Below are 22570 nucleotides of genomic sequence, written 5' to 3'. Positions count from 1 at the left end.
ATGATTTCGGGTCCTAATCCCTTTCACACAATTTAAGGACAATTTCTTAATGACTGCCAATGTCGCCCTTCCGGTAGCAGGGGACGATAGCAGGATAGACGAATATCTAAGTGAGTTTGTTACTAGAAAACATTCATGTTTGAGATTGTTCCTTAAATATTTTATTAATTACTTTTCTTTATATCTTTCAACTAAGCCAAATTTCAACATACTCATTAGATGAGAAGAAAGAATGTTTATCGAGGAGGAAGGCTAAGCATCAACCACCCCTCATATTCCTCATCCGCTCGGACGATCACATTTCAAGGGAGACCAAGAAACGCGTCGAGGATCACCATGTATTTAATGAACCTCCCCTCAAGGTTCTCAAGTAGGGGAAAACTCTTCTCAAGCTCCTGGGAATAAATGGTTAAAGGTTACTCGGGATGGTAGGGATGGAGGCGATACCCGGTTAGTTAGGGATGAGTCGTTAGGGTCATTTTGGTTACCTTAGGGTTATTTTGAGAGTTGATAAATGTTGAGCTTTTTGGATAAATCTATTGAGATATATATATATATATATATATATATATATATATATATATATATATATATATATATATATATATATATATATATATATATATATATATATATATATATATATATATATATATATATATATTAAATCCAATACTTCAAATTATACTGCGACACTTAACACAGTCTTCTTCAAAAACAATTCACATCATCCTATTAGCTTATGTGTACATCTTCTATTAAACCATCAATCAAAACACCATTATTTATCAACATCCATATTTTGACTCTAAAAGTACCAAAATAGTCACCATTATTAACAATAATATTAATATAAATAATAAATAATAATATAATATTTGATTAATAATAATAATAATATAATATATAGATATCACTATTAAAAATAATATTATTTATAAAATAAAATAGAAAATATTTAAAAGAGAGATTTTGATCTAATTAATTTATTAATTTTTTTCAGTGTTATTATATTATTTTATTCTTAAAATCTTCAAACAATATTCTATTTTTTGGTTACTATCAATAAAGTTTCTAATAACTATTTTACTAATACTTTTGAAAAAGCACGAAGTATTCAAATTTTATATAAAGTAACTGATGATTTTATTCTTATTCTATTTATTTTGTTGAAAATTGTATTTTAGTAGTAATTACTAACATGTTTAATTTTTTGTTTTTATTTTTTAATATTATCATTATTATATTGTATATTAGTTACAATTTATTTTTGGTATAAATATTATTTACAAATTTTTAATTATACTCTTTTAGTTATTATAAAAATCAATGTTTAGAAAAGGAAGAGTTTTATAAAACCGTGAATGTAATGAAATTATAAATTATAAATTCAGTCACATGGATATAAATTAAATTTAATAGATTTTGTTTTAGTTATAAACTCAATCAAGATATATGTGATGTTTGATTTTCTTCAATAATATTATTTTATTATTCTTAAACAGTCAATTTATTTCACTTTTTTTCTTTAAATAGATAAATTCCTCTCACTTTCTCCTTCACACGTATTTTTTAGAATTTGATGCATAATCAGACAAAAAATGAGATGAATGAGTGAAATATTCAACACCGATTAAAAAAATTAATTTTTCTATCTTTATTTAATCCAAAAGCTCTTAGAAGGTAAATAGATAAATTCCTCTCACTTTCTCCCTCACACTTATCTTTTAGAACTTGATGCATAATCAGACAAAAAAAATGAGATGAATGGGTGAACTATTCAACACCGTTTCAAAAAAGTGATTATTTTTCTATCTTTATCTAATCCAAAAGCTCTTGGAAAGTTTCATCTTTTTGTTTTACATTTATTCAAATCAATTTTTTGCCCATATTTTTTCGTATAAATTTTAATTTTTTTATTTTGGTCATATTCAAATTCATTTCATAAATATTATTTTTATCATGTTTAAATTCATTTCATACTCACATTTATAGTCTAACATAATTTTTAATTGTTATTTTACAGGTTTTGCAATTTGAGTGAGAGTTCAATCGGGCTCCAACTCCTAACGACAACAATCTTAGAGCGAAAATTGAAATACACATCTCTTACAATCATTTGAAGCATCACAATTCTAGAAAATGCAATGTATATGCTTTCATTCAGATATTTTTATTTTTTGTATTGATTTTTATTTTATTTTTTTGGTTTAATTTCCTTCCTCTTTCTTCATAATTCTAGAATGGTAGTATTTATGTTTTTTTACTGGTCTTCATTTGAAAGTTTATCGTCTCTATGAATAATAACCATTTAGATCGTCAAATTTTTTGAACTATAATACACATGTTTTCGTCCACATATAACCATACCAATTGGATTATTATTTTTTGTTTAATTTCCTTCTTTCTCTAACGATCTCTTTTGAATATAACCATACCAACAAACGAAGTTATTCTTTGGTTTAATTTCCTTCCCTTGATTTTAAAACATGTTTTTGTGGTTTAGCTATATGGAATAGTTGATGTTTTTATTCTTTATAAAAAATATTTTATTCCTTTAGACAAAATATTTCTAACAATACTATTTTACAATATTAGTGACATTATCTACCAATTAAAATTTTAATTTTGTAGTTAGTATCATATTTAAAAAAATCAAATTGAATCTCAATTTCTCACTATTTACTAATTATCTATTAATCTAAATCCTCAACCTATAATTAAGGACTATTAGAAAATTTGAAATTGTATTTCTTACTTATTAATAATAATAATCATCTACAATTCCAATTTTAAATATTACAACAATTAATGTAATTTTAAAAAATTTGAAAGTGTTTTTTTCATTATATTTTAGTACAATTATTATTGCTTTATAATTGTCAATCATTCAATTATTCTCTTTGAATAAAAATAAATTAAACTAAATTATAAATTTATCCTGTTCTATTATCTATTATTCAATCATTAAATTTTTAAGATACAAACTAATTGATAAAATTTAGTATAATTTTTATATTATTTAAAATTACATCGGTCTTTTTTATTACTCCTTAAAATTTAAGTTATTCTCAAATGTCCTAATAAACTCATAATAGTTATTCAAATAAATTCACTAGAAAAAAATCTATCAAAATAATCAATTGATTTTCTCTATTACTCTTAAAATTCAACTTTTTTTCAAATATGTGTCAATAAAACTACATATAATAATTATTCAAATATAATTATTTAAAAGTTACTCAATAAAAAAAAATCTAAAATTTTGTTGAAGTTTAAAATTTTATATATAGACATTAATATATTATAGATCAACCGCGCAAGGCGTGGGTTATATTCTAGTATTTAGAAAATTAATGATGGTTTATTTTAATGGATAACTAGTTGATTTCAAATATATATAAAACTTTGTATCCTTAATCCTTAAAATATACTATGATAATAATCAACACTCGAATTAGTAAAATTCATTTAGTGATAGTTTATTTTAATGGATAAATAGTTGATTTCAAATATATATAAAAAACTTTGTATCCTTAATCCTTAAAATATATTATGATAATAATCAACACTTGAATCAATAAAATTCATTTTTTTACAAAGAGTTATTTAGTAGCCACATTATTAAATATGTAACATTTAATTAAATAGACACATATTAATATTATACTAAATTTCTCATAGTTACTCCCTAATGAATAAAGGTTTGAGATGATACAATGTCCCATGTTCTGGCCTCTCAAAAATGGCATGTTACTCCTCAACGACACCATTGTTTATAGCATAATAACATAAAGACTTTTGATTTGCAGCTTCATCTTGTATGTAGTCCTCCTCAATTTCCAACACCTCTGACACTCTATCATACTCTGCAGGCAACACATAAACTATGCCATAGTTGATTTGAAAGTCACCTTCAGATTTCGTGTTGAAGTTATCTTCGACCATCTCGTCATTTGACTGAGAAGTGTATTATTGAGTTTTGTCCTTAGGTTGAGGAGTGTATTCAAGAACTTCCTCCTCTGGTTGAGGGGTATATTCATGCATCTTCTCCATTTCCCTAGAAACATCTTTTCCCATATGTGTTATCCTCATGGAAAATATTTGGTTGGCTATTTTCTTGTCTCCATCACTCAGCTTCCTTGTGTAAGGTTTCTTCTGAGTTTATCACACAGCCATATCACGCTTTGACACATGGGTTTCACACTTGGTCGTAAAGGCTTCTCTTTCAGCCTTCTTCTTCCTTTGGTGACGCCTCCATTGCGTCCGTGTCATGGGGGTGTTTCCCTTGTAATAAGGAGGGATGTGTGATTGCCTCCCGCTAATTCAAAGGCTTGTCCCACTTTCCTCCTTTAGGTACATTTGCTGGGGGACGGTAAGTTCTCTAATGAGGCTGTCAGAAATTCCTCTTGTACTCTTCATTTCTGTGAGGGCCACCTCTTTTGTATGAAGAGGACATAGCATCTTGGTTTCTTCATTTGCTTCTCATATGATCATGCGCCCTAGTGTCTTCAAGTTTCTTAGTTGCCTCATCATCGAAGATAGCGCACACATTGGGCATAACATCATCTTGGAGTCACTCAACTTGTAGTGCTCTAGGAAGTCGATCAAACCCTCCTTAACTTAAGAGTACACCATTTGTATCTCTGCATCAACAATTGTCATACCCCAATTTTGACCCTGAATCGCTGATTCAATATATTCATCATAGCTATTGCATGTCTACATAACATACCATGCATTCCATACCGCATAGTGCCTAAAATATCAGTCGAAATAATTTTTTGGAATTACAGGCGAACCGGTTGAGTTAATCAACGGATGTGCGTTAAATTAGTGAACGAAAATTTTTAAAATCAAGCTTCTAGACATCAATTTTATTAATCTACGTTTCGCGTAGTTTAATATGGTATGCTCGATTTTTTTTCCAGCTAATTCTTCGGCCACTTTTTGATCAGCTCAAGCCTGCTTAACCGGTCAAAATTTATTTCAAAATTGGCTCAAACGCTGTATTTTTCCGAAAGGTTTATTTCACACTGATCATCTTGGTACATTCATTTTAATTTTTTGAACGTTTTTACGATCAATTATTATTTATTTTGAGCCCTTTTATTTTTGTTTTTTTTTATCAAAATTTCGAAAAATAAATAGGATTAATCCTCTTGTTGTTTTAATTTTATCTTATTTATTTTAATTCATCTGATTTTATTACATTTAATTATTTCTAAACCCTTTTTAATTCATAAAACATGTTATGGGCATTATTGGCATTTGTAAAAAATAAAAACCCTAATTGGTACACTATATAAGTATGGATTTGCTCATGAAGAAAACAGATGGTGAATCCTAAGCGGACTCCTCACACGCCTACCCTCATCCACTCGCTGACTCAAAAAGAGAAAAAAAAACAAAAAAAACTAAAAAAAGGGAAGAAGAAAGGTCTCTTCTTCTTCGCTTATCCCTCCGCCTCTTTATCCACCCAACCACCCTTCGCCACCATTCACAGCCGTAACAGAACTCACATCCACGACACAGTTCTTCTTTCTCACAACCTTCAAACAACCCTTCGTCTCCGCACCACCACACAACAACACCCTCACAAATGACCACCACAGCTTTCAACCGACCACCACCGATCTCGCCTGAAGACGCAACTTCACCTTCATCCTTTCATCAAACCTCTTAAACACCGCCGTTCATCACCGCACCTCACATCGCTCATTCACCATTTTCTTCAACTTCCACCAGCGACGACCCACCAGCTTCAACACCGTCCTACCTCGCTCTCTTTCGCACAACCTTCAATCACCACAAATCACCTTGCTCCCTCAACACAAACTCCTTTTGCCATGAGAAACACTCACAGACCACTGCTCCATCTCCTATAATTTTCCGACGCCGCCACACATACACCTCCGTTGCTAACCTTAGTGGGAAATCAGGTTATTTGCTGTGAATGTTTGACATTGGTTTTTAAGATTTATTTCTTTTTTACAGGTTGAATCACTTCGGAGATTTTGGCTCGGGGTTGTGGATTAACTAGAAAGCTCATCACCTGTTTCGACCATCCAAGGCCATCCAGTTAACCATTCGTCGCCGATATCCCCAAAGCTAACTTCACGCACATACGTTCTTTATCTCCGCCAATACAGAACTCTCCCGAAGACATCCTTCAAACGCTCGCTCGCCGACGACGAGTCAAATCCACCGCTACTCCAACAGCAAACACGAGAAACCTAGGTTGGTGTTTCACATGTTTTAATACTTTCGACTTGTTTGTTGCTGCTGCCAATACTTTCGAATTGTTTGTTCGATTCAATTATGCATTCTTGTTAAGATCTGGTTATTGGATGTATAGCAATAAAATGAGTTTGATTTGTAAATAGCATACTGCTGCCATGATCTGGTTCATATGGTGTTGGTTCACTTGTTTGGTTTGATGACTGCAGTGTGCTAATGTGCTTGAGACATGTTTTAAGGGTTTGGATTGATGCAAGTTGGACCTTACCAGTTTGGTTTGAGTTTAGAACATGTTTGTTGCAGGTTCATAGGTTGCATCAGTTCTACAACCATATCCTTGCTGTAGGTTCTGGTTTAGTAAGTCGACTTTGTGTTGATTTGTGGTGATGTCGTTAATTTGTACTGCTATCATGTTAATCCTATGTTAAGGTGTTGTACCAAGCATTGGTTAGTGAATGTTGGTTAATTAGATGATGCAAATGTTAATTGGGATTGTTAGATTTATTGAATAGGACTGTTAGATTAACATGCTGATTGATATGCCTAATGGTGATTTTACTGAAAAATCCATGTCGTAGTTGTTTTCCTCTGTTTATGAATCAAATGCTAGGAATATTTTCGAGCAAGGCTTTGATTTTGCTGATTGAAACAAAATTGGTTATGCAATGCAAAGTGTTCATCTTTTAGCTGTTGTTTCAGTTTGTTATGCAATGCAAGAATTGATGGAGTTGTTATATGATATTGATGCATGGTTGCAGCCCGTTGTAATTTCACAAGCAGGTCTGCTAGGATGTATGTGCATGAGATATGCAATGTAGTCGAGGAAAGCAAGGTTATTAAACCGAAAGAAGCAAAACTCAACATGGTGTCTTTGAAAAAAAATCAACCTTTTAAACCATTCCAAATTCAATTTAATTTTGTTTTTAATTAGGTTATTTGATTCATATGATTAATTACTAATTGCCAAGGTTAGTGATTAAGGTCATTATTTCACTTTGATCTCAAATCAAATTCCAGTATACCACAACTTCAAAGTCCATTTCAAAATAAATTTTAAATAATTTCCAAACCCGATTAAATCATTCTCGGTGCGATTCAAGTATTTTCTCAATCAAACATAACTTACAAAAATCTTTTCTTAAACAAACTCGAAAGAAAAGGACCGTTGGAATCTAGTATTCCAGTGTAACCCTTGAACAATTGATTCCAAAAGCACATTCTTGTTCTTATTGAGTTTTCATTTTCCATTAAACCATTTCAATTTCGACTTCAAATAATTTTTGTAACCAAGTCAAACTGTCTCAAATCATTTATGTGAATCCATCCTCAATCACATATTGAGAGATATTTCTTAAAATCAAATACAGTATCCAAACTTTTTTTCTAAATAAACACGAAAGAAGAGGACCATTCGAATCTTTCATTCCGGTGGGAACCCTCGAATGATCAGCCCTGAGCCTCACGTTTTGGGTTAACCATTCATTCTTTTCTTTCATTCTTAAAACACTTAATAATTAACTTGGACAAAATAAGGGCTGTTGGGATCAAGCATTCTGGCGTAACTCTTTGAAGAATTGATTCTTATCAAGTGTTCGTTGTCCATTAAATAATTTTCTTAAATAATTCGAATGAAAAAGGACCGTTGGAATCTTGCATTCCGGTGGAACCTTGAATTATCGATCTCGGGGCTTATGTCTCGTTCTTATAAACGTCCGTCTTTCAAACTCAAAAAATACTTGATTCCTACCAAAACACTTTTTCAATAAAGATGGAAATGGAACATGGTGTATACCGTGCACTCCTGAGATTAAGACTCAAGGTGGATGCCTTGCCTATCTTAGCTCTCGCCATCGTCTAAAATTGTCAATACGGTTTCTTCAAACCCCTTTCTCAATCAAACCTAAAAATACTTAATCTTTATTAAACACTTTTGTCAATAAAGATGGAAATGGAACATGGTGTATACCATACACTCCTGAGACTAGGATTCGAGATGGATATCTCGCTCATCCAAGTTCTCGCCATCACTCAAAATACATTCAACCAATCAAACTCTTTTTCGCCGCCATGCGATTAATTAGAAACACCTTTTTTCATAAACGAAAGATATATTGTCTTAAGGTGATGCAAAACAATGTTTCGGCCACGATTGTTGAGTCGAGATAAGTGACGTTTTTCCGAATGTTGATTTGTAAATCCATTCAATGTATGGTATACGTCCGCTCCTCATCTGTTTTGGGTAAAACAATGTTTTCGTCGATTAACACAATATAGCTTTCGCTAAAATCGACCAACAAACAAACATTTTCTATCCAGAACTACGTAAGCCTTGACTTCTCTATTGAGATACGTAGGAGCAGGATTTGTAAATCTTGTCAGGCCCATTAATAAAAAAACTTAGGTTTAGTCCCCTTTATTGCAAAAATCCAAAAACATCTTCTTTTTTCTTTTGATCCTATTATTCTCTCCCTCATTATAACTTGAGAAGACTAACACAAGTTAACATTCAAAACGAAACTAACTAAACGGTTCCCGTTGAATACAACAGACGTGAGGGGTGCTAATACCTTCCCCTTGCGTAATCGACTCCCGAACCCTGATATTGGTTGCGACGACCATAATCATTGTCGTTTCTTTCTTGGGTTTTATCGATTTTTCCCCTTTCCTTTTTAGGAATAAATAAAGTTCGGTGGCGACTCTGCTCAGTCCATCATGTGAGCGTGCGATTGCGCTTCACTTTGGTCGTGTTCTCATTTTTCGAGGTGCGGCAGATGGCGACTCTGCTGGGGACAGGAACATCCCTAAGTGAGTCAACCCTAGTTTAGTTAAGTTTTCGTATGTGTGTTAGCTTTGTTTGATTATTTTTCTTCCTTTGTTATATGCTTTCTTTATCTCTGTTTTATCGCATTTTTATATCTGTATATATATCTATGTGTGGGTGTTGGGATTTTGATATCATGAATAAAGCTCTACACCCGAGCTTTGGAAAAAGAAGAGAGAACACATAAGTTTAGAATTGGAAGTTGTGTAGTGTTAGTCCCCAAGGGCCACTCCTTGCGTGCCTAGCATGAAGATTCCCCTAGAGTAGACCTGTTTGTAGATCTCGTTATAAGACAGCTAGCCCGTTGCATGACGTTGATTCATGAAGGGTCCATGACTCTAGGAGCCCCTCTTAGAACCAGTTCCTGCTTTGGTGGTTGCGTAATGTTGGACTCCAAGGGCCTCTCCTTGTTGCACCCAACATGAAAACCCCGCTCATAAGAGACCTTTCGTCACTCTTGTCATAAAGCGGCTAGCCTGTTGGATGATGTTGATACGATTATGGTCCATGACTCTGGGAACCCTATCAAAAATGTAGAAACTATCCCGTGAGTGGGTTTATGGGTAGAAATCCTAGAACTATCTGTTATGGAGCCTACCTAGTAAGATGTTCTGAGTTACTCACATTATCCCAGATCCTAACTACTTGGATTGCATACCAAACCAAAAAAAAATATATTGTATCCATTCATATACCATTGCATCTGCATTCGTTATCATGCATTGCATATCATTTTCCAAAAATACAAAAAAACTCATCCATCCTTTATCCATGAAGAGCAAAGTGATTCCCGACACGCGTTTAGAACAAAGAACCATGTCTAAGGAAAATTCAAGAAGCATTGAAGGAGGAAGGCTCATGTACATATATCTTGATTTATGGGCCAAGTAATGTGAAAGGGAAAGGAACCCTGAAACGTATCAAGGTTTTGTACCACAAGGAAGAGGTCAAGGATGTGGCTAATGAGATATCATCATTTCCTGGTAAGAGCATTGAGATATCGCCTTGGATTTCCAACCCTCATGACATATAGCCAACTTCTACAACCTCTAATTCAAAACTCGTTGGTGGTTCCCTAGTCTCTCAAGCCGGTTCCACAACCTTACCCACCAGGGTATGACCCAAATGTGCAATGTGGATATCATGCTAGATCAGAAGGGCATTCAACCGAAGACTGAAACACTTTCAAAGCCAAAGTACAACAGTTGATTGACAACAGGTACATAGCCTTTCAAGAAGAAAGCTTGTTGGTAAACGTTATGTAGGTGTTTAATTGGCTGCATTGTATGGTAAAACACTAGCTGGATTCTAATGTCTTGACTAATGTCATGACATGTTGTGAAGGCGTTTGTGTAACTGTATTGGAGGTTAGAGTATCTAACTGTACTCTGATGTCTTGACTAATGTCATGACATACCTGAGTAACTTACTGCAGGATTAGCTAATACAGGATTTATTGAATGTCAAATTGGATGTGGTGACATTCATCCCTGTCAGCAGATACTGAGGAATAGAACAGTTGGTGTTCTGTTAGAGCTCAGTATTCATTTTCAGTCTGGTTATCAAGGAAATACCAGACCTGGCATAAGGCCTACTATATGAATGTCAAACTGGATGTTATGACATTCATCATGGACAGCATATACTGAACAATAGACAGAGTGGTGTTCTGCTACACTTCAGTATGTTTCTCAGTCTGCCCTTCAAAAGGATAACAGAACTGACTTAAGGCTAAATGTGTAAATGTCAAATTGGATACTTTGACATGTATTAATGTAAGCTGCTACTGTAGAATGGACAGTTTGGTCCTGTACAGTTCAGCAAACTTGTACAGTCTGTTTTCAGGAAAAACAAACTTAGCATATGGTCCTTGATGTCAAGCTGAATGTTGTGACATTCATTCCTGACAGCATATGCTATATTGTAGGTTGTTTAGTTTTCTGTTTCAGCTTTTTCTCAGGCTATTCTTCAGGGATTCAACAGCTGAGAGAAAATCCAGGAAATCAACAACCAAGCTACATTTAATGAACCTAACAAATAGCCTATTTGTTAGTAACCTAGATGTGGAATTTAGGGAAACTCGGGTGACCTTAAATTCAGGAAAATACAAGTGCAAATGCCCAAGTACTGCAATATAAAAGGAAGTCGTTCCTTCATTCAGAACTGGGGATTTTAAGGCGTGAAGATTTAGTGTGTCCATCATACTTCACTGCTGTACTTTTGTGAGTCTTGTATTAGACATATCTTGTAAGCCAAGCCATTATCACGTAGATGATCGCATTGGCATAGGGTGTTCATTGAGTTGTAAGTGTTGTGTCGCTCAAAGCTTTTAAGCATGAGTGATGTGTATCTTGATTAAAGCTGTTAAGCACAATCAAGAGTTGTTTGAAGTGTGACTTCAAAATTGTCTTTAATATTGATTAAAGGTAGTAATCACTGAGGTGATTGAGGGGGAGTGAGTAGGAACTCTGATCTTAGTGTAAGATTGAAATTGCATTGGGTATGGATTAAGTGAAGAGTTGTAAACGGAATTGGATGTCATAACAACCCGTGTGACATCGAAAGTCTGATAACTAGAATTTCAATTGGCATCAGAGCAGGCACCCTGCCTGTTAATTTCTGGGTGAGATCTAGGGAAGTTACTTTCTAGTACCATGGACAAGGATATAGGACACTCAAATAGACCACCCATGTTGGATGGCTCTAACTATGATGACTGGAAGCCTCGTATGATAGCCTTCTTAAGGTCTCTAGATAGCAAAGTCTGGAGAGCTGTCAACAAAGGATGGGAACATCCAACGAAGACAGGTGAAGATGGAGTTAGTGTGCAAATTCCTGAAGAAGAATGGGACAAGGAGCAAGAGGCATTAGCCCTTGGAAATTCTAAAGCCTTGAATGCATTGTTCAATGGAATCAGTAAGAACATCTTCAGGCTGGTACACCACTGTGAGCTAGCTAAGGAAGTTTGGGATACCCTCAAGATAACTCATGAAGGTACTTCTAAGGTGAAGATGTCCAAACTTCAGATGCTGACCACCAAGTTTGAAAATCTGAGGATGAAAGAGGATGAGACTATTCATGAGTTCCACATGAATATTCTTGAAATTGCAAACACCTCTGGTGGATTAGGTGAGAAAATGGCTGAAGAGAAACTTGTAAGAAAGATTCTCAGGTCCCTGCCTAAGAGATTTGCTATGAAGGTCACAGCCATAGAAGAGGCTCAAGATATCTGCAAGATGAAGGTAGATGTGCTCATTGGTTCCATCCAAACCTTTGAAATGGGCTTATGTGAGGATGCTGACAGGAAGAACAAAAGCATAGCATTTGTATCTAACACTGAAGAGAAGTCAGAAGAAGGAAACAGTGGAGGAAATGGAAGCATCTCTGAAGCCATAGCCATGCTTGGAAGACAGTTCAACAAGTTCATAAAGAAGGTTGACCAACAGGGTAGACCTAATGTCAAGAACATCCCGTCTGACATAAGGAAAAGATCAACTTCTGAAGAAAAGTTCAACCAAGGCAAGGGAATCCAGTGCCATGGATGTGAAGGATATGGTCATATTAAGGCTGAATGCCCTACCTTTCTCAAGATTCAAAGGAAAGGGCTATCTGCCACCTGGTCAGAGGAAGACACTGAGAGTGAATCTGAAGGAGAATCTGCTAAACATGTCACAGCTCTGACCAGTGTTTGTGGTTCAGAGGATGACTCAAGCGGAGATGAGCTCAACTTGGATGAACTTGCTGCCTCATATAAAGAACTATGTGTTAAAAGTGCAGAAGTATGTAACCAAGGAGAAAAGCAGAAGAAACTCATCAAAGAGCTAGAATCTGAGAAACAGGAGCAACTGAAAGTCATAGAGGGTCTAAATGGTGAGATAACCCTGTTGACCTCCAAGCTGAATCAAATGACCAAATCCATCAGAATGCTGAGTAAAGGATCTGACACCTTGGAAGAGATTCTAAAAGTGGGACAGAAGTCAGGAACCATATCTGGTTTAGGATTCACTAAGAACTCTTCACCTGAACTCAAAAAGTCTAAGGCTGAAGTTCATAAATTCAAGCAGAAGTCACATCCAATGTCTCAACATCAGAGAACCAGAATGAGCAAACATCAGAAGAAGAAATTTCAGAGATGGAGATGTCATTACTGTGGTAGATTCGGTCACATAAAACCCTTCTGCTATAGGCTGCATGGTTACCCAAACCAGACCTCGCAAGGTAGGCCTAAGAAGAAGGTGTCTAAGCATAATGTCCCCATTAAGAAACAAACATGGGCGGCTAAGCAGACACCTCAGGTCAATCCTAAGCAGCAGGCATCTAAGCTTCATCCCTCTCCTGAGAATCAACAATGTGTTGCTAACCTTGCTCACACATCTCCAAGGGCACCTATCAGACAAGACTGGTACCTTGATAGTGGCTGCTCAAGGCATATGACTGGGATGAGCAACCTAGTGGTGAATCTACACCCTCCTACCACCAAGTTTGTGACATTTGGTGTTGGAACTAAAGGAGAAGTCAAGGGTGTTGGTAAGTTGGACTGTCCTGGAGTTCCAAAACTGAATAATGTGTTGTTAGTAAGAGGACTAACTGCAAACCTCATCAACATAAGTCAACTATGTGATCAAGGGTTCTATGTTCAATTTACTAAGGAGCTATGTATTGTGACGAATGATGACAATCAGGAAGTTATGAGAGGATCCAGGTCCAAAGATAACTGCTATCTGTGGGAACCTAAAGTCTCAAACTTCTCCACAATCTGCTCTCCAGCCAAGGAAGAACAGGAGGTGAAGCTGTGGCATAGACGCCTTGGACATCTCCACTTACGGGGAATGAAGAAGATCATATCCAAGGAAGCAGTCAGAGGAATTCCAAAGCTGCTTATTGATGAAGGAAGAGTCCGTGGAGAATGCCAGGTGGGCAAGCAAACCTAGATGTCACATCCGAAGCTGGGACATCCTACAACTTCCAGAGTTCTGGAACTGTTGCACATGGACTTAATGGGACCTATGCAGGTTGAAAGTCTGGGTGGAAAGAGATATGCATACGTGGTGGTTGATGATCATTCCAAATACACGTTGATAAGCTTTATCAGAGAGAAGTCAGATACATTTGATGTCTTCAAAGACCTGTGCATCAGACTCCAAAGGGAAAAGGAAAGTTGTGTTGTCCGAATTAGGAGTGAGCATGGTACGGAATTCAAAAATTCCAAGTTTGATGAGTTTTGCTCGTCTGAAGGAATAAGTCATGAGTTCTCCTCCTCTATAACTCCCCAGCAGAATGGAATAGTTGAAAGGAAAAATAGAACTATTCAAGAATCTGCCAGAGCTATGATTCATGCAAAGAAGCTCCCTATGCACTTTTGGGCTGAAGCTATGAATACCGCATGCTATGTTCACAACAGAGTCACCTTGAGAAAAGGAACCTCCTCCACTCTGTACGAAATATGGAAAGGCAGAAAACCCACTGTGAAGTACTTTCATATCTTTGGAAGTAAATGTTACATTCTCACAGATCGTGAACAAAGAAGGAAACTGGATCCCAAAAGTGATGAGGGTATATTTCTAGGATACTCCACTAACAGCAGAGCTTACAGAGTGTTCAACTACAGGACCAATGTCCTGATGGAATCCATAAATGTTATTGTGGATGATAAATAGGAAGGAATCGATGTCATAGAGGATGTTGAAACATTCCTTGACAGTTCAACAGACATTCCAGTCAAGTCTGAAGAAGTACAGGAACCTCCTCCTGAATGTGAAGTAGATGCAACCACCAAAATGCCATCTATCAGAATTCAGAAAGACCATCCTAAGGATCTTATCATAGGGGATCCCAATAGTGGTGTGACTACCAGGTCAAGGGGAATAAGCTCAAATTCCTGTTTTGTATCCAAGGTTGAACCAAAGAATGTGAAAGAAGCCCTGACTGACGAATATTGGATCAGTGCCATGCAAGAGGAACTTGAGCAGTTTAAAAGGAATGAAGTATGGGAGCTAGTTCCAAGACCTGAAGGGACCAACATCATTGGTACCAAGTGGATCTACAAAAACAAGTCTGATGAGAAAGGAGTAATTACTAGGAATAAAGCAAGACTAGTAGCTCAAGGATATACTCAAGTTGAAGGGGTTGATTTTGATGAGACGTTTGCACCTGTTGCTAGGCTTGAGTCCATCAGATTGTTGTTAGGTGTATCATGTATTCTGAAGTTTAAACTGTTCCAAATGGATGTGAAGAGTGCATTCTTGAATGGCTACTTGAATGAAGAAGTCTATGTGGAACAACCTAAAGGGTTCTGTGATCCTAACAAACCTAAGCACGTGTACAAGTTGAAGAAAGCCTTGTATGGGTTGAAGCAAGCTCCTAGAGCATGGTATGAGAGGTTGACTGAATTTCTAACCTCAAATGGATACAAAAAAGGTGGGATAGATAAAACCTTGTTTGTGAAAGATGAAGATGGGAAAATCATGATTGCTCAAATCTATGTGGATGATATAGTCTTTGGTGGAATGTCAGAACAAATGGTAAAACATTTTGTTCACCAAATGCAATCTGAGTTTGAAATGAGTCTGGTTGGGGAGCTGACTTATTTTCTTGGAATGCAAGTCAACCAAATGGAGGACTCTATGTTTCTCTCTCAAAGCAAGTATGCCAAAAACATAGTCAAGAAGTTTGGTATGGATAATGCTAGGCACAAGAGAACTCCTGCTCCTACTCATCTAAAGTTAACCAAAGATGATGGAGGGGCTAGTGTTGATCAATGTCTGTATAGAAGCATGATAGGCAGTCTACTATACCTAACTGCAAGTAGACCTGACATTTCTTATGCAGTTGGAGTGTGTGATAGATACCAAGCAGAACCTAAAGTGAGCCACTTGAATCAAGTCAAAAGGATTCTCAAGTACATCAATGGGACTTGTGACTATGGGATGCTGTACTCACATGGTTCTGAGCCTGTCCTATTTGGGTACTGTGATGCTGACTGGGCTAGGAGTACTGATGACAGAAAAAGCACATCAGGGGGTTGTTTCTTCTTGGGAGACAATCTCATATCTTGGTTCAGCAAGAAGCAGAATTGTGTATCCCTGTCCACTGCTGAGGCTGAATACATAGCTGCTGGAAGCAGTTGTTCCCAACTGGTTTGGATGAAACAGATGCTCACTGAGTACAATGTCACTCAAAATGTCATGACATTGTTCTGTGACAATCTCAGTGCCATCAATATTTCCAAGAATCCCATCCAACACAGCAGGACCAAACATATTGACATTAGACATCATTTCATCAGAGATCTGGTGGAAGACAAGGTGATTACCTTGGTACATGTAGCCATTGAACTTCAACTGGCTGACATATTTACAAAGGCTCTGGATGCTACTCAGTTTGAAAACCTAAGGGGCAAACTGGGAATATGTCTATCTGAGAACTTATAACAACCAATGATGTTTGGGATGTATTGTTTAATATCTCTGCCTATTAAACAATTGGAACTATGCTCTGATTGGTCAACAGATCATAGCTATTCCACTTACAACAAGTGTGGCAACAAGAGGATAAGGAGATATCCTAACGTGAGGCGGCCTATGCACCTGCAGGAGTTCAAGGACACTGTTCATGCAGGAGTGGTTCTGGATGTCAGACACAAAGTCATGGCATCTGATATGGCGGTACCTACTGTAAAGCAAAAGTGGGTGATTACTTGATCAAAGTTGTGAAGCAAGATCAAGTGGGTGCTAACTTGGTTGAAACTGTGAAGTAAAACCAAGTTTGTAAGTCTGTCAGTTATGTGTAAGTCTGTAATGCTTTGGCAACATTTTTTCCAAAAAGGGGGAGTAACAGGTGATACCCCAGGACAACAGATTAGTGTGTTGAAACAGATATTCATGACAGATTCAAGATTCCCTCCTCTGCAGCTGATGTGTGATGAAGTTTCTATTTAACTTCTGTTTGTGTGCTGATGTGTGTGTGAAGTTTTTATTTAACTTCCATCTGTGTGAGTGTGCTGTCACTCTGAGTGTATTAGCCAGGTCTATTACCTGCTAGATGTGTGATTTCCGCTGCTATGAACTTTGTTGTGGGATCAAAGTGTTTTAGCCAAAAATTTGCCAAAGGGGGAGTTTGTAGGTGTTTAATTGGCTGCATTGTATGGTAAAACACTAGCTGGATTCTAATGTCTTGACTAATGTCATGACATGTTGTGAAGGCGTTTGTGTAACTGCATTGGAGGTTAGAGTATCTAACTGTACTCTGATGTCTTGACTAATGTCATGACATACCTGAGTAACTTACTGCAGGATTAGCTAATACAGGATTTATTGAATGTCAAATTGGATGTGGTGACATTCATCCCTGTCAGCAGATACTGAGGAATAGAACAGTTGGTGTTCTGTTAGAGCTCAGTATTCATTTTCAGTCTGGTTATCAAGGAAATACCAGACCTGGCATAAGGCCTACTATATGAATGTCAAACTGGATGTTATGACATTCATCATGGACAGCATATACTGAACAATAGACAGAGTGGTGTTCTGCTACACTTCAGTATGTTTCTCAGTCTGCCCTTCAAAAGGATAACAGAACTGACTTAAGGCTAAATGTGTAAATGTCAAATTGGATACTTTGACATGTATTAATGTAAGCTGCTACTGTAGAATGGACAGTTTGGTCCTGTACAGTTCAGCAAACTTGTACAGTCTGTTTTTAGGAAAAACAGACTTAGCATATGGTCCTTGATGTCAAGCTGAATGTTGTGACATTCATTCCTGACAGCATATGCTATATTGTAGGTTGTTTAGTTTTCTGTTTCAGCTTTTTCTCAGGCTATTCTTCAGGGATTCAACAGCTGAGAGAAAATCCAGGAAATCAACAACCAAGCTACATTTAATGAACCTAACAAATAGCCTATTTGTTAGTAACCTAGATGTGGAATTTAGGGAAACTCGGGTGACCTTAAATTCAGGAAAATACAAGTGCAAAGGCCCAAGTACTGTAATATAAAAGGAAGTCGTTCCTTCATTCAGAATTGGGGATTTTAAGGCGTGAAGATTTAGTGTGTCCATCATACTTCACTGCTGTACTTTTGTGAGTCTTGTATTAGACATATCTTGTAAGCCAAGCCATTATCACGTAGATGATCGCATTGGCATAGGGTGTTCATTGAGTTGTAAGTGTTGTGTCGCTCAAAGCTTTTAAGCATGAGTGATGTGTATCTTGATTAAAGCTGTTAAGCACAATCAAGAGTTGTTTGAAGTGTGACTTCAAAATTGTCTTTAATATTGATTAAAGGTAGTAATCACTGAGGTGATTGAGGGGGAGTGAGTAGGAACTCTGATCTTAGTGTAAGATTGAAATTGCATTGGGTAGGGATTAAGTGAAGAGTTGTAAACGAAATTGGATGTCATAACAACAAGTGTGACATCAAAAGTCTGATAACTAGAATTTCACGTTAACCCATCGGCCGGGTAAGTGCGAAGATCTCAAGGGGTGTCCCCCGAAGTTAACGGATCAAGTTTGAAGAAGTCATTCCCTGAAGATGGCAATCATTTGGTTGTTTCAGCATCTCTATTGGAGTTTCCTCGCATGTTGATTGTTAATTGCTTTTAAGCATTGTTGTTTTCTTTGAATTGGTAAGATTAATGAAATGTTTATGCATCTTTTGAATTAATCCATTCGTATTCACTCTTTTCTCATTTATGTTAAAAACAAAAATACTCCTCTCATTCACTTTTGTTTATCAAACCGTTGTGTTAACAAAGATTAGAAGGAGGATGGTGAAAATGAAACACCTGAAATTATTGTGGTATGCTTTTGAGTAAAACCTTGTCGATGATGTAAGACATTGTTTCAAATCCCCAAACACTGAAGAGATAAGGAGTTAATCCTTAGTCAACCACTTTGAGGCTAGAAGTTGGTGTTTATTTCGGATCTAAAACCCTTAATCTTAACCTGGGGCAGGGTAGTTATGTTCAGATAGTTTGGTCGTGCATTCGATCTTTCAAAAATCATCCATATGTACACCCTCCAATTAGGTTCAACCACATGTTATCCTTCGCGCACATGTTGAAGTGTCGAAGGAGTTGAGAAAAGCTAAAATTAGTGTTGGTTGATCCTCACCCACCAATAACCTGGCAGTCAACACGCGTAAAAGAAAACAGAAAAAAGTTCGCTAAGTCAAACACCACAAAATGACTTAGGCAAAAGTCAGGGCATCCCGATGGACCAAAAGCTTCAAAGAAGAGGTCCAGGAAAAATTAGGGATAAAGAAAATCAATCAAAAGGGGTCATTAAATCCTCAAAAAAAAAAAAAGGTGACTGCCATTTCAAGAAAATCTCACCTTGAACCCTCATTTCCACTTTCGCACCTTCGAGATCGAATGCATGTATTGAATTAACTGAATATAGGAACTGGAGATCAACAAGAAGAAGGGGTGGGTAAAAAATAAATTTTGAGCCTTATATCCTTTTGTTTCAAAAAAACCGTGAACCAGACCATATTACAACCCTGAAAAGACCCAATTGAGGCAGAGTTTATTCTGAAAGCATACTATAACAAGGTTGTGTTAACCTGACTCCAAACGATTTTTGTTAATCATTTAATGGCACCAACATGCGTACTGTGAATGACTTGATCACCATTGTGTTCTTATCAACGACTCGTTGACTGTATTTCACCCATTCATATCAATAAACTTTGAATTCAAATTTTTGCATAAACATTGCATTAAAATTACCATTTTTGAATGAACAATCTTATTTGCGATTCAACACTTAGCATCAAAGAAATTCCAACAATATACAGTTGAGGAAATTGATAAAGTGAAAGCAATCCAGTCAGGGCAAATCACTTTGAGCATCAGTTAATTCGAGCTAATCACCCAAAGGGTCATCCAGCCAAGAGTAATTTGCTTCAAGACTCAGATAGGGGCAAGCCACCTCGGAAGCTCACTGAGTCCAACAAGCCAAGGACAATCAATCAAAAGTCTATCGTTCCAAGATTTGGTTAATCAGGGGTAGACCACTGCAAGTCTCGAACACTTGGGGCAAGCCATCTTGAGATCGTCTCATGTCAAGTTGTTTCAAACTTACTTTCAAGGTAAACATTTTCAAAGACCCAAAAAACTGGGGCAAGATGAGCCACAAAGGGGCAGACCCCCTTCATGCTTTCAAATTGATCAAACAAATTCTGCCATATGTCAACAACTATTGGTTTTGAGACGAGTGCCCAAAAACTATGCTAGCATGATTCATTAATCCTCCAAAAGGATCCCATTGGCTAAGTTGTGGTGTCAAGCTTGATAGAATTCTCCTTTGATAACATCTATCATAAAATATTTGGTTGAGTTCTCGGTGTTGAGGAAGCATGATCTCCATAAATAGTCTTTACAAACTCCCTGTCCACTCAAGTGTCATCATTTGCATATCATGATCATTCATATATCATGCATAAAAGAAAATACAAACCATGCATAGCCGAAATGTACTTTGTGCTCGTTTTGCATTGACCCAGGTCACGTTGGTGATTGTTATCCCTTGACCCAAAGACCAGTTGTCGCTAGTATCGTCGTTGGCATCATTGTTAGTTTGTTTGTAAATACATTTGTAATTGATATCTGAAGTTTGGTTGTAATCCATTGCTTAAAGTCAAAGTCCAATTGTTGTTGGCAAAATCCGTCAAAAGCTGGTTGTAATCCATTGCTTAAAGTCAAAGTCCAATTGTTATTGGCAAAATCCGTCAAAAGCTTGTTGTAATCCCTTGCTTTCGGTCAAAGTCCAATTGTTGTTGGCAAAATCCGTCAAAAGCTGGTTGTAATCCATTGCTTTCGGTCAAAGTCCAATTGTTGTTGGCAAAATCTGTTAAAAGCTGGTTGTAATCCATTGCTTACAGTCAAAGTCCAATTGTTGTTGGCAAAATCTGTTAAAAGCTGGTTGTAATCCATTGCTTACAGTCAAAGTCCAATTGTTGTTGGCAAAATCCGTTAAAAGTTGGTTGTAATCCATTACTTATGGTGAAAAGTCCAATTGTTGTTGGCACGTACAGAGAGTTTACTTACCCTGTCTTTCCTGATGGTTCCTTGAAAGTCATGTATGACTCATCATCTTGAGGAATTCCCAGAAGCTTGGAGGTTTTTCGTGTTAGAAAACTCCAATGATGTTGGTTTTGTTTGATTTCTTTGTAAAGAATCATCGTAGCCTTTTGCGTGGATGATCTACTTATAAGAAGACGTCCGTTTATCTTTGTTTTGCATAAATTCCCTGTTAGGAATCTCCAAAATCTATGATTGGATGAATTTCTTATGAGAAATCTCCAGAACTACCAGATGCATTATAAAGTGTCAGGTCATGTATGAACCTGTTTAATGAAGCTCCCTTTGTATGTTTTCCAATATTGTCAGGTCATGTATGAATCTAATGTTGAAGTTTTCCTTGGGGTTTTTTCAAGTGTTGTCAGGTCACATATGAACCAGTTAATAAAATATCTTTGAGACTTCCAGAAGTGTCAGGTCATGCATGAACCTGTGGATATACTTTCTTTGAATTTTCCAGTGTCGTCCGGTCATGTATGAACCTATTGACAAAACTCCCTTTGATCTTTCCCAAGTATTGACAGGTCATGTCTGAACCTGTTGAAGTTCTTTGAATGTTCCTGTTTTGTCAGGTCATGTATGAACTTGCTGTTGAAAATTCTTTGAATAGTCAAGTGTTGTCAGGTCATGTATGAACCTGTTGTGGAAATTTTCTCAAAATATTCAAGTTTGTCATCAGGTCATGTATGAACCTGTTGATATACTCTTTTTGATTTTTCTCTTTGTTGTCAAGTCATGTTTTAACTTGCTGTCAGAACCGTCCTTGGTATTCCCCAGCATTGTCAGGTCATGTATGAACCCGTTGCTGTTGAGCCTTTATTCCAGTATTATCAGGTCATGTATGAACCTGTTGCTGAACCTTTTGTTCTAATGTTGTCAAGTCATGTATGAACTTGTTGTGGAAATTTTCTCAAAATGTTCAAGTTGGTCATCAGGTCATGCATGAACCTGATGATATACTCTTCTTGAATTTTTCTGAGTTTGTTAGGTCATGTCTGAACCTACTGTCAGAACTTCTTGGTATTCCCCAGCATTGTCAGGTCATGTATGAACCCGTTGCTGTTGAGCCTTTATTCCAATATTATCAGGTCATGTATGAACCTGTTGCTGAACCTTTTGTTCCAATGTTGTCAAGTCATGTATGAACTTGTTGTGGAAATTTTCTCAAAATGTTCAAGTTGGTCATTAGGTCATGTATGAACCTGTTGATATACTCTTCTTGAATTTTTTCTGAGTTTGTTAGGTCATGTCTGAACCTGCTACCAGAACTTCTTGATATTCCTCAGCATTGTCAGGTCATGTATGAACCTACTGTTGAGCTTTCTTTCCAGTATTACCAGGTCATGTATAAACCTGTTTTGAAAAATCTTTCTCTATGTTTGTTTCAGTGTTATCAGGTCATGTATGAACCTGTTGTAGAATTTTTTTT

Source organism: Lathyrus oleraceus, chromosome 4 (assembly GCF_024323335.1).
Source record: "Lathyrus oleraceus cultivar Zhongwan6 chromosome 4, CAAS_Psat_ZW6_1.0, whole genome shotgun sequence".
Lineage (NCBI taxonomy): Eukaryota > Viridiplantae > Streptophyta > Magnoliopsida > Fabales > Fabaceae > Lathyrus > Lathyrus oleraceus.
This window is presented reverse-complemented; position numbering follows the sequence as displayed.